Here is a 14,142-nt window from a genome sequence, read left to right as displayed (position 1 = left end):
TGAAGTAAAGATGAAGAAAAGGATTCAGCACATAATAACGAAAGCAAAGGGGCCTTAAAATTCTCTTTAAGACCCTGCTGAAAACTATCCTTGTTATTATTTTTCTTTTTGTTTATTTGTTTTTGCGTTTTGTTTTTTTCACGTTTTGAGACAATAAGGTAATGGAGCCTTTTAACCTGCGGCTTGCCAATTAATTACTCCCTGTGTGTAAATTTTTAGATGTATAGTGTCTTAAATAATGTCACATTTTTATACAATTTATATATTCTTTTCTCCCCCTGATTTTCTATCGCTTTCTTTTTTGTAACCATCACCAATATTTCGGCTCTTTTTAAGCAAATAGTGGATAGGAACTTCCGAAGCCGACCTTGATTGGTGATTTAACGCACTAATGAAACTGTCTCCAGGACACGGGAGCAACAGGCTGATTCTATAACTAAGGGAAGCTGGAAATCTCCAGAAATTTAGTGTAGTGCCATCCAGCACTTGTGAAACATAACTTGCTCTGGATATTTTAATTATTCGACTAACCTGGTGTTCGAATTCCATAGTTGGAGGTACGCTACATGTGTATTGTCAGTTTTTATATTCATGTGAATCTGTAATATTTTTATTTTATATATATATATATATATATATATATATATATATATATATATATATATATATATATATATATATATATATATATATATATATATATATATATATATATATATATATATATATATATATATATATATATATATATATATATATATATATATATATATATATATATATATATATATATATATATATATATATATATATATATATATATATATATATATATATATATATATATATATATATATATATATATATATATATAGATAATTTTGGAAACCACATAGCCTTTCCATGACGATAAAATAAAAGTTCAAATAGGGATAAAAATCCTTTTTAATAGGCAGTGTATAGAAATTCACAAAAAATACCAGATATTTCAGTCACATATACAGTGACCGTCATCAGTAGTAAAACTAAACTAAAACAATTTAAAACAATAGTTTATTTATGAAATAAAATAGAATTAACTATCTTTTATTTCTCTAATTCTTTTCAAAGCAAAGGCGGAAGCTAGCCTCTTTGACCTTCTTGGATTCGGTTCATTACCGTTCAATTATATAACATTTGGACAGAGGTCAACAACTCGATTGGGTGAATTGAACTTTACTCTGTCAGATTTTAATAAATTATCATAGATAGAGTTCAGCCCCAATTCACCTGTATCCCGATTCAAAGCAATATTCTTGCATAAGATTTTCTTTATTTCAAGTTTCACGAAAATTTTGCTTTAAACCCCGATCCTTGGAAATCAAAGAGACATTCTCGAACAAAATAAAATGGTCTGGAAAATTGAAAATATGTTCTGAAAGGGCTGAAGTAAAATTCTCAGACTTAAAATCTTGCTTTAAACCCGAAGAAATAGAATCTTTATGCTGTATTAATCTCATCTCCAAACTCTGGTTAATACGTCCCATGTGTTAGCTTCCGCAAGTACATGGGATCTGATAAACCCCACTTTTTTGCCTGAACGAAGTTAGATCTTTCCCATAATTTAGAAAACTACCTAAAGTATTATTACTCTTTAAAGCTACCATTAGACCATTACTCTGTAAAATTCTTTTTTAAGTTTTTCATTTAGCCCGGGTACATATGGTAAGGAACAAAAAACATCCTTCTCTCGAGTTGTCTCCAAGATTTCCTTAGGAATCGCTAGAAACATTTTTCTTCTTTTTGAAAAAGTCTGGTTAATTAACCACTCTGGATACATGTTGCTTATTAGTATTTTCCTTAGAAAAGACAACTCCTCCTCAAAAATTTTTTGAGAGCAAATACTAAAGATCCGGTCAGTTAAAGAAATGATCAAACCAATTTTTACTTGGCGAGCGTGACCGGAACTATAAGACAAAAATCTATTGTTATTTGTCAGTTTTCTGTAAATTTTTAAATCCAGACTATTTTCATTTTTGAAAAGGAGAACATCAAGAAAAGGAAGTTTCCCATTCTCTTCTAATTTAACAGTAAACTTTAACCCCCCTAAACAATTCAGATGTTCCAAGAATCCTTTTAATTCCTCTTACCCATAATCCCATACTGAAATTATGTCATCCATATACCGGCTCCCAAAATACCGGAATCTTTTAGTACCGATCACGCTCGCCAAGTAAAAATTGGTTTGATTATTTCTTTAACTGACCGGATCTTTAGTATTTGCGGTCCAAAATTTTTGAGGAGTTGTCTTCTCAAAGAAAAATACTAATACATAACATGTATTGAGAGTGGCTAATTGACCAGACTTTTTAAAGGAGAAGAAAAAGGGTTTCTAAATATTCTCAAGGAAGTCGTTAAGTCGACTTGGGAGAAGGATGTTTTTGTTCCTTACCATATATACCCGGGCTAAGTGAAAAACTTAAAAGAATTTTACAGAGTAATGGTCTAAGGGTAGCTTTAAAGAGTAATAATACTTTGGGTAGTTTTCTAAATTCTGGGAAGGATCTAACTTCATTGGGGCAACAAAGTGGGGTTTATCAGATCCCATGTACTTGCGGAAGCTCATATGTGGGGCGCACTAACCAGAGTTTGGAAATGAGATTATTACTGCACAAAGATTCTATTTCTTCGGCTTTAAAGCAAGATTCTAAGTCTGAAGTTTTTACTTCAGTCCATTCAGAACATATTTTCAATTTTCCAGACCATTTTATTTTGTTCGAGAATGTCTCTTTGATTTCTAGGGATCGGGGTTTAAAGCAAAATTTTCGTGAAACTTGAAATAAAGAAAATCTTATTCAAGAATATTGCTTTGAATCGGGATACAGGTGAATTTGGGCTGAACTCTATCTATGATAATTTATTAAAATCTGACTAAGTAAAGTTCAATTCACCCAATGTAGTTGACCTTTGTCCAAATGTAATATCATTGAACGCTAATGAACCGAATCCAAGAAGGTCAAAGAGGCTAGCTTCCGCCTTTGCTTTGAAAAGAATTAGAGAATTAAACGATATTTAGTTTTATTTTATTTCGTATATAAACTTTTGTTTTGAATTGTTTTAGTTTAGTTTTACTACTGATGACGGTCACTGTATATGTGACTGAAATATCTGGTATTTTTTGTGAATTTGTATACACTGTATATTAAAAAGGATTTTATCCCTGTTTTGAACTTTTATTTTATATATATATATATATATATATATATATATATATATATATATATATATATATATATATATATATATATATATATATATATATATATATATTATTTTCTTTTTTTTATGTATTTTAAAATTTGCTATATTTTTTCTCTATTTACGGCCATATACATATTTAACTTAAATTTAACTATACAAAATAAAAGTGCATGCTAGCTAGGGGGGTGTTGTCTCTTCCCCTGTCCTCTGTATCTGCCGCTGCTGATTCAGACAACTTTTATAGTAGTTCACTAAATTGCAGATTTTCAGCTTGACGAGTTTAATACATTTTTACGTGGATTGTGCTTCCTCGTAAATATCCTGCGAATGTATATTTTGGCAAATGTACCTTTATGCATTTGCAGTTATACTAGCTACTTATTGTTATAAGTAGCTACTATTGTTTTCTTTGATCACCTAAAAGCCTAGCACGTGTAGCTATATAAATAGTGGTACCAGGGTTACAAGATGTCTAATGTAAGCTAGTGCAGCTATAACTGCGAAAAAGTGTCGAAAGACCACTTTTCGAGCAGATATGCGCTCAAGGTTCAAAGGCTTTAAATAGTCCCTGACTTGAAGAATACAATACGATATCACCTAAAAAGTGCCCAAACGGAGCAAATGCGCTCCCTCTGGCAACGCTGAGTAGTATTGCCATTGCTAGTCGCTACGCAACAAACACAACTGCTCCCGCTTCTATTACGAGTGATCGTAATAATACCCCTGCTCTTTATACTAGAGCTCTCAGGAATAACAACAAAAACTGCCATCTCTTGTACTACCATTTTAACATTATAGTTGTTCCTATTGCTATAATAATAATAATAATGATTGCATCGAAAAGTTAATGCGGTAAGCCATAAACAAGAATTTGATGAAATGTGATATCCGAACGTAACAAGCTTGTATCTGCTGCAAAAATAAGAAGAAGCGAAAAGTAATCAATAAATATGGCGAAAAGTGATTATATTATTAAAGTACTAAGGACATCAAAATAAAGACAGTTTTCGACCCCTAGACCCATTTTAGATCTAATACTGGAAATTGGAAAATCTGGAAATTGCGATATTCTACGATTTTTCTTTCGGTTGTCTCTAACTTATGAAGTTTTCTGGGCAGTATCATATTTTCACCTGTATTGCCACGATCAACCACGAAAACAAATAAGCGAAACTAACAAGTTAAATTTGACACCGCTTTTCACCCGTAAAAACTCGAACTTTAACAATCTGTTCATATCCAAAGCCAACAAATCCAATGAAAGCTCTCGTGCAAGTTCAAACAAAAGCTATACCTTATTAAGCTGTTCGGTGCCAAATTTTTTTAGCTTATTTCTGCTGATTTTTTAAACATGTTTCTTTCTTTTAAATTTCGCGCCCGCGGCTAACAAAAACTACATAATTGCATATGAAGGCTTTTATCATTATCCCACTTCAACCTAATTTTTTTTAAGTTAGCTGTTTAAGTTTCCCCTTACCCAGTTTAAACAACCCAATGTCATTTCTACTGTCCTTGCTACTTTATGACTGTTCTTGTTTATAAATTTGCCTAAAACAAAGAAATATATGTTAGTACCTTTGGTTATATGATCATTGCTAAGCATATTTAGGCAAATTTTGACTTAAATTTATTTAATTTATTCTACTCCAATAGACCTTCCTGCCAAGGCCGTATCCATAGGGGGGTGGTCAGGGTTTGATTCCCCCCATAAAATTTTGTCCGACTCGTGAAAATGTCACAAAAATGTACAAAAAAAAAATTTTGATGCGTTTTTAAAGTTTTTTTACAACTCCCCGCGCAAAAGTCGTAGATACGGCATTTCTCCTGCCCCTTATATCTTAAAGACTTTTGAGTAGAAAATGGTATACATCACAAACCCTTGATTTGCGAAACGGGTAGGAATATTCTATTTTTATAGTGGATGTTTTCCCTTTCCAAAAACTTCACCAAAAGATTGAGTGATTGCTCGCCTGAGATTGGACCCCTAGGCCCCCGACTCGTCGATACCTACTTAGATAGTCAATTTAAAATAAAACTAGATTTACATTGCCTAGGTAACGTGAAATATGCAAAAACTTTTTGCTAGCAAAACTGTTGCAGAAGCAACACTTTTGTCAGGCATCCGGTGAAGTGATTTAAAATATTATATTGATTTTACAACAAGTTGAACGTTAAATGTATATAGGTAATGCATTTTTAAATGTATTGAAAACTTAATATAGACTTTTCTACCAGTTGAACCTTAAGTGTATATAGATAATGCACTTTTAAATGCATTGGAAACTTAATATAGACTTTTCAGCCAATTGAACCTTAAATGTATATAGGTAATAACTTTTAAATGCATTTGAAACTTAATATAGCCTTTTCAGCCAGTTGAACCTTAAATGTATATAGGTAATGCACTTTTAAATGCATTGAAAACTTAATATAGACTTTTCAGCCAGTTGAACCTTAAATGTATATAGGTAATGCACTTTCAATTGCATTGTAAACTTAATATAGAATTTTCAGCCAGTTGAACCTTACATGTATATAGGTAATGAACTTTCAATTGCATTGGAAACTTAATATAGAATTTTCAGCCAGTTGAACCTTACATGTATATAGGTAATGCACTTTTAAATGCATTGGAAACTTAATATAGACTTTTCAGCCAATTGAACCTTAAATGTATATAGGTAATAACTTTTAAATGCATTGGCAACTTAATATAGACTTTTCAGCCAGTTGAACTTTAAATGTATATAGGTAATGGACTTATAAATGCATTTGAAACTTAATATAGACTTTTCAGCCAGTTGAACCTTAAATGTATATAGGTAATGCACTTTTAATGCATTGGAAACTTAATATAGACTTTTCAGCCAATTGAACCTTAAATGTATATAGGTAATAACTTTTAAATGCATTGGAAACTTAATATAGACTTTTCAGCCAGTTGAACCTTAAATGTATATAGGTAATGGACTTTTAAATGCATTTGAAACTTAATATAGACTTTTCAGCCAGTAGAACCTTAAATGTATATAGGTAATGCACTTTTAAATGCATTGGAAACTTAAAACAGACTTTTCAGCCAGTTGAACCTTAAATGTATATAGGTAATGCACTTTTAAAGGCCTAAGAAACTTAATATAGACTTTTCAGCCAGGTAAACCTTAAATATTTATAGGTAATGCACTTTTAAATGCATTGGAAATTTAGTATGGACTTTTCAGCCAGTTGAACCTTAAATGTATATAGGTATTTCACTTTTAAATGCATTAGAAACTTATATAGACTTTTCAGCCAGGTGAACCTTAAATGTTTATAGGTAATGCACTTTTAAATGCATTGGAAACTTAATACAGACTTTTCAGCCAGTTGAACCTTAAATGTATATAGTTAATGCACTTTTAAATGCATTGGAAACTTAATATAGACTTTTCAGCCAGTTGAACCTTAAATGTATTTAGGTAATGCACTTTTAAATGCATTGGAAACATAATATAGACTTTTCAGCCAGGTGAACCTTAAATGTTTATAGGTAATGCACTTTTAAATGCATTGGAAACTTAATATAGACTTTTCAGCCAATTGAACCTTAAATGTATATAGGTAGTGCACTTTTAAATGCGTTAGAAACTTATATAGACTTTTCAGCCAGGTGAACCTTGAATGTTTATAGGTAATGCACTTTTAAATGCATTGGAAACTTAATACAGACTTTTCAGCCAGTTGAACCTTAAATGTATATAGATAATGCACTTATAAATGCATTGGAAACTTAATATAGACTTTTCAGCCAGTTGAACCTTAAATGTATAATGGTAATGCACTTTTAAATGCCTTAGAAACTTAATATAGACTTTTCAGCCAGGTGAACATTAAATGTTTATAGGTAATGCACTTTTAAATGCATTGGAAACTAAATATAGACTTTTCAGCCAGTTGAACCTTAAATGTATATAGGTAGTGCACTTTTAAATGCATTAGAAACTTATATAGACTTTTCAGCCAGGTGAACCTTAAATGTTTATAGGTAATGCACATTTAAATGCATTGGAAACTTAATTCAGACTTTTCAGCCAGTTGAACCTTAAATGTATATAGGTAATGCACTTTTAAATGCATTGGAAACTTAATATAGACTTTTTAGCCAGTTGAACCTTAAATGTATATAGGTAATGTACTTTAAATGCATTGGAAACTTAATATAGACTTTTCAGCCAGTTGAACCTTAAATGTTTATAGGTAATGCACTTTTAAATGCATTGGAAACTTAATATAGACTTTTCAGCCAATTGAACCTTAAATGTATATAGGTAATGCACTTTTAAACGCATTGGAGACTTAATATAGACTTTTCAGCCAGTTGAACCTTAAATGTATATAGGTAATGCACTTTTAAATGGATAGGAAACTTAATATAGACTTTTCAGCCAATTGAACCTTAAATGTATATAGGTAATGCACTTTTAAATGCATTGGAAACTTAATATAGACTTTTCAGCCAGTTGAACCTTAAATGTGTTATGTTTAAGAGGTAATTACTTGGCAAAAAAAAAAAAAAAAAAAAAAAAAAAAATAAACTGTCGTCCCTAATCCAGCAATTGAGACAAATGTGCACTTGAACGAGGTTTTCACCTTACTCATCTATCTAACTACCTTGGACCGAACAGTATAACCGAACAATCAACCAAATAGAAATGTCCAAATCCATGCAAAGTCGTCATCAATAAATGTAAGTTGTTGTAAATTTACAAGCAAAAGAACCTTAAATCTAGCGAAATATTTCCAAGTAGAACCTTCCACTAGGGCTCATCAGAAGAAATACCACCTACCTTACCGGGTTTCGAGGCTTTACTTTCTTTACCCGGCACAGTGGAGTCTCTACCATAAGATCTATATGGTATCCCTATGTCAGGTAAAACTTGTGAAATACATGCATACTAGTCAAGCTATTAAAAATTACATACAAAAAGTGTTTCATTGTTTACTTAATAAAATCCCAGAGGTCACTGAGCAGAGACCATTCTGGAACAAATGAAGACTGGTCCAGATGTCTTTTATTGGTATCCGGAACCAATTACAGATTTAAAAATCCTTAAGCTTGTTTGAAAACAGTCTACAAATTCAAAATTCGAAAAAAGAAAAGCGAAAGAGAAATTATATTAAAATATCATTCAGTATTTCTTTACATTTTTTGTATATTTACTTAAAAATTCATGATACGTAAAACTAAATTTTTTGAATTGCCAACTAATTTTTTGGCACAAAAACATCTTGGGATCAGTTTTTCGCTCAGGTTTTTATATCTATTTTTAAAATCTGTGTAATTACTGCATATTTTAGCATACCTAAATAATTGGGAATAATAAGCTGAATAAGTGATATTAGAATGAATATTACTTTCAAGGAATAGAAAATTAATTACTTCAAATTTAAAATCATCCGTTTTATTATATATTTTAAAAACTAATTTATTATTGTCTGAAATATTAATATTTAAATCTAAGAAATGATCCGAGTGCCCCATCCCATAGCTAGGCTCCAGAATTAACTCTTGTGGATAAATATTTTTTGAAATCTCAATAAACTCTGCACAATTTATTACTAAGAGATCGTCCATATATCTTTTATTATTTGAAAGGTTATATTTTACATTGCTTGGGCTATTTTTATTTATCATATATTCGTATTCTAATTGACTTAAAAACAGGTCCGCTATGAATGGACTCGCATTCCCACCCATAGGAATACCAACAGTTTGTTTATATAAATTATAGGTAATGCACTTTTAAATGCATTAGAAACTTAATATAGACTTTTCAGCCAGGTGAACCTTAAATGTTTATTAAATAAAAAAAACAAGTTTTTTAAACTGAAAGTAAGGAGCGACATTAAAACTTAAAACGAACAGAAATTATTCCGCATATGAAAGGAGCTGTCCCTTCCTCAACGCCTCGCTCTTTACGCTAAAGTTTTTTATTGTTTTATAAAATAAAGTTGTGAGAAAGAGTCAAACTTTAGCGTAAAGAGCGAGGCGTTGAGGAGGGGCCAGCCCCTTTCATATACGGAATAATTTCTGTTCGTTTTAAGTTTTAATGTCGCACTCCTTACTTTCAGTTTAAAAAACATGTTTTTTTATTTAATTTCTGATCGTTTTTTAGTTAATGCAGCTTTTATTTGCATAACAATTTTACTTTTCTTTTGCTAAATGGATGTCTTTACAAATTAACTTACGTAACTAACTTCTATATTCCTATATTTTTCTTCTGGCAAAAAATACAAAGTTGCAGATTTTTGCATATATGAGCTTGAAACCTATGTGATAGGGTTTTCTGATAAGCTGACTCTGACAGTGTGATTTTCATTAAAATTCTTTAACTTTTAGAGAATGCTTCACCCCTATTTAAAAAATCGTATAAATTTTCTCAGGTTAGTAGCCTTTGATGAGTAATACTAAACTTAATAAAATTTATATATTTAGAATCAGCATTATAAACACATTCTTTTGATACATTTATTGACATCAAAATTCCGTTTTTAAAAGTTTCGATTACTATTGAGCCGTATCGCTTTTTTTTTTATTGTTTTTTCTTTTTTTGTTACGTATATGTTATTACGTATATGAGGGGGTTCTCCCCTTAGTCAATACCACGCTCTTTACGTTAAAAGTTAAAAAAAAAGTTTTGATTCACAAACCCCTGAATCATAAAGGCCGTTTAATTAGAATAGATAGCTCTTTTGAAAGCACTAAAAAAAAAACTGTCGCTTAACGAGCGAGGTATTGACTTGGGGTAGACCCCCCTCACTTACGTTATAATTTCTGTTCGTTTTAAGTTCTAATATTCCTTCTTACATTTCAGTTGAAAAAACTTGATTTTTTTTATTTAATTTCTGATCGTTTTTTAAATAATGCTTGGAAATCCGACGCCCCCTTCATAGAAATGTCCCTTACCCCAAAGACACATCCTCCACGGAAATATTCTTCAGAGTAACCCCCTCCTCTAGCCCCCCCTCCAGAACAAATCCTTCCTGAAAATGGTTGTATACTTCCCAATAACCAATAAATAATGCTGGCAAGTCTGGCGCCCCCTTCATGGCAATTTCCCTTCCCCCATGAAAAATTCCTTTTTGAACAGATCCTCCAACATAACCCCCGACCCACCCTTCCCTCCCACTACCAGAAAAAAAACTCCTGAAAACTTCTGTATACTTCCCAATAACCAATACTATATGCTAACATTCGGTAAAGTTCATAACTTTTAGCCCTCCCTCTGGGTACTTCGGGGGATTAAGTCATCCTAAAAGACATATTTATCATATTTTCGACCATGATGAACAAAATGGCTATCTCAAAATTTTGATCGGGTGACTTTGGGAAAAAAATAAGCGTGGGAGGGGGCCTAGTTGCCCTCTATTTTTTTTGGTCACTTAAAAAGGGCACTATAACTTTTAATTTCCGTTCGAATGATCCTTCTTACGATATTTTAGGCCCACTGAGTCAATACGATCACCCCTGGGAAAAAAAAACAAAAAAACAAACAAACAAATAAACACGCATCCGTGATCTTTCTTCTGGCAAAAAATGTAAAATTCCACATTTTTGTAGATAGGAGCTTGAAACCTCTACAGTAGGGTTCTCTGATACGCTGAATATGATGGTGTGATTTTCATTAAGGTTCTATAGGTTTTAGGGGGTCTTTCTCTTTTTTTTTAAAAATAAGCCAAAATTTTCTCAAGCGCGTAACTTTAGATGGGTATCACTAAACTTTATGAAAATTACATAGTTTAAGTTAAGCATTAAAAGCTGATTCTTTTGATATATCTATTGGTATCAAAAACCCGTTTTCTAGAGTTTCGGTTACCATTGAGCCGGGTCGCTCCTTACTTACAGTTCGTTACCACGAACTGTTTGATAGGTAATGGACTTTTAAATGCATTTGAAACTTAATATAGACTTTTCAGCCAGTAGAACCATAAATGTATATATGCAAAGCGAGGCCAAATCCAAGATTTTTGTTCAGGGGGGGGGAGTTACGAAAAAACTTAAAAACGAATCAAAAATTTGTTTATATGCATATTTGTTACGTTTTTATAGGTCGGGAAAAAATTTCCGGGGGGGAGGTTGAACCCCCTAGTCTTCCGTGAACACGGCATTGATGTAATGTACTCTTAGATGTTCAGTTGAAAAACTTATTGTTTTTTTAAATTTTAATTCAACCAAGAATCCAAACATGTCCACTTTATTTTTACTGACTCGAAATTTGATATAACAGAAAGCAAACACGACAACGGGTAAAAAGGCGGGGTCATCTATCTTTCCTTATACGATTAACAGAATTTAACAAATGAAAATATTGTGAGGAAACGGGTATAATGTTTAAACAAAGCAGTGGACAAAACGACAAAATTTAAATAAAAAAAAACCTGTGTATAATATTTGAACGAAGCAGTGGACAAAAAAACAAAACAAACAAACAAACTCAGTAAATGTAAAGACAATGTGGTCTAAGAAATTATTTACTTACACGATTAAGGAATTATTGACTAAAACAAATGTGACGATTGACGTCACAAGAATAAACCAATGTAATTAAATGTATTTTTAAACACGGAAATAGAGGAAATTAGTCTCTGTTTCTCTTTCAATTAACATGCTGTACATAAAAACCGGAATGGAATGTATACTGTCATTGCAATCGTTTTATTAATCAAAAGAAATGTGCCACTTTGTTTACCATAATAAAATAAACATGACAAAACATTTGAATCGGTAAATAAATTCTAGTAAGTCTAATTTTAAGCTATCAAAAAAGGTGGGGGAGGGGGCTAAGAAGGCAGTTGGGACATTCTGGGCATATCCTTTAAAGACGTTTGTTGAAATCTAAATTAAAATGGAGACAGTTCTTATTCACGTAACCGCTGCTAAGCCTTATTTTCATCTTCTTTTTTCAAAAGATCTACATGTTGGTTTATTTTAATCAAGTCATAATTAGTTAAAAATCTAATTCAAAATTTAGTCAATTATCTTAGTTAATAATATTTCGGTTAATTATCAAGTTAGTAATCTAGTCATGTTCGTTCAAAAGACTTGAATGAGGGTTTAATTTAACATAATGCTTTATGAATGAGGTTTTTTATTTGTCTTCTGAACTTAAAAAAATACATTATTAGTATTCTAATAAAAAAATTTAGATTTTGAATAATGCTTTTTTTTATGTCTTCATTAAAACAGTCCCAAAAAATCTTTGCCTCTCGTTTCCTCCATTTTCGTGAAATCGTGCCGCTGTAAATCTTCTTGAAAAGACTTGACTGAAAAAACTTGAGTGGCAGTTTATTTTAATTAATTTTTAAAAACACCTTATTTTAGTTTCTTTGGAACAAAATCCCCCTCGTAGATTGTGAATAATACTTTTTTTGTATCTTCATTAAGACAGCCCCAAAGAATCTTTGCCTCTCCATTCATACAGTGTCTTAAGTTCGTGCCACTGTAAATCTTCACTGAAAAGACTTGACTTGAAATACTTGACTGAAAAAAAAACCTGGTTACGGTTTATTTTAATATGATAGTTTATCAATGAGGGTTTGATTGCTCCTAAAATTTTAAAAACACCTTATTTCACTTTCTTAAAAATCCCCCCCCCCCTACCATAATACAACTTGAATTTAATTTATTTTTTTTTCGGCAAACCTTTTTGCATATTTATACCGACAAATTAATCAAGCTAAATCGACAATGAAATTAAATTGTAATGTACTTTAGAAAATACATTTAACACAGACACTCATCTTCACCAAAAAATGTTTTCCAAAATTAAGGCCCTAAACGAGTTTCACATAGTTGTGACCTGTCTTGACTGTTTTTTGATGCCGGGAAATGTTACTATGCGAATCTTCAGAAAAAACTATAGTGCTTTTTTGAGAAAGCGTTTGCATATAAATAAATAAATATACATAAATACAATTACTGTTTGTTTAACAAGATAAAATTTGCTTTTTCTCGCCCATTTATTTTTTTTTCTTATATCTTGCAGTTTTTTAAATAAAAGAAAATTGAATCCCTTGTTGTCCTTTATTTTGGACAATTTAGCTTTCAAAAGTCAAATTACTTAAACTTTACCCCCCCCCCCCCAAACAAAAAGAGTTAAAATATCAATAGTAAGTTTCTGGAAAACAAAAAGTTTGTTGACAGTGACAAAAAAAGTAAAAAATGACTTGGCTGATGACGCAGCTTCCTTTGGATGTATTCTTAGGAAATTTATTTTGATGAAAATTTGTGCCTCAAAAATTTCAAATTGACCAAGAATCAGCTTTTGAACTATGATAATTATTATTTCTGTTTGACTAAATTGTTTTCTAGCTACCCTTCACTGCCACTAGAGCTTTTATTAGGGGAGTGGCTCCAGCATTTTTATTGGGGGGGCAAGAGGAGTCCATCTCTGGATAGTCCAGGGGCCTGGGCTATATACTCGCTATTTTCTTCAAAATATGGGGGGCAAATCCCCCCCCCCTCCGCACCCTCCCCCCTTCCCCACACACACACGAAACGACGCCCCTGGCTTTGATTACTCCTAGGATCTGCAAAATCTATTGTCCATTTTTCATATTTTGCTGCATCCGACGCTGAGTTTACTTTTAAAATTAATCTCCGTCAGCAGAAAGCATCTTGTAAACTAGTAATGTTGCAGATAATATTATCACACTTTGTCAGTGTCAAAGTCAATACACATGGGCTTAACCAGCAAAAAATTTAACTAGTTTTCATTCAGAAAGTTAATTTATCAATCTTACTTTCTCTTTCCCAAGGAATCCCATGCTTTCAAAGGATTTCAGTACCTTTTCCCGGGTAAGTTGAGCATATAATAGTTCCGTTCGTGGAAAATTTTTCTTCAGCTGATATTTTTGTCATTT

General features: G+C 31.7%; 1 protein-coding gene across 1 annotated transcript in view; it reads left to right on the top strand.

The window, feature by feature from the left end:
• The first annotated feature begins 491 nt into the window (after nt 1–491).
• LOC148939549 (potassium voltage-gated channel protein Shaw-like) overlaps nt 492–14,142 on the top strand; it is a 350,445-nt gene continuing 336,794 nt past the window's right edge. The window contains exon 1 of the mRNA XM_089107173.1: nt 492–557. The gene's annotated coding sequence lies outside the window, so the exon portion shown is untranslated. The remainder of the gene's footprint in view (nt 558–14,142) is intronic.

The sequence above is a fragment of the Artemia sp. Qi Xiang Cuo genome, chromosome 21 (assembly GCF_049724085.1).
Source record: "Artemia sp. Qi Xiang Cuo chromosome 21, ASM4972408v1, whole genome shotgun sequence".
NCBI classification, from domain to species: Eukaryota; Metazoa; Arthropoda; class Branchiopoda; order Anostraca; family Artemiidae; genus Artemia; species Artemia sp. Qi Xiang Cuo.
This window is presented reverse-complemented; position numbering and strand designations above follow the sequence as displayed.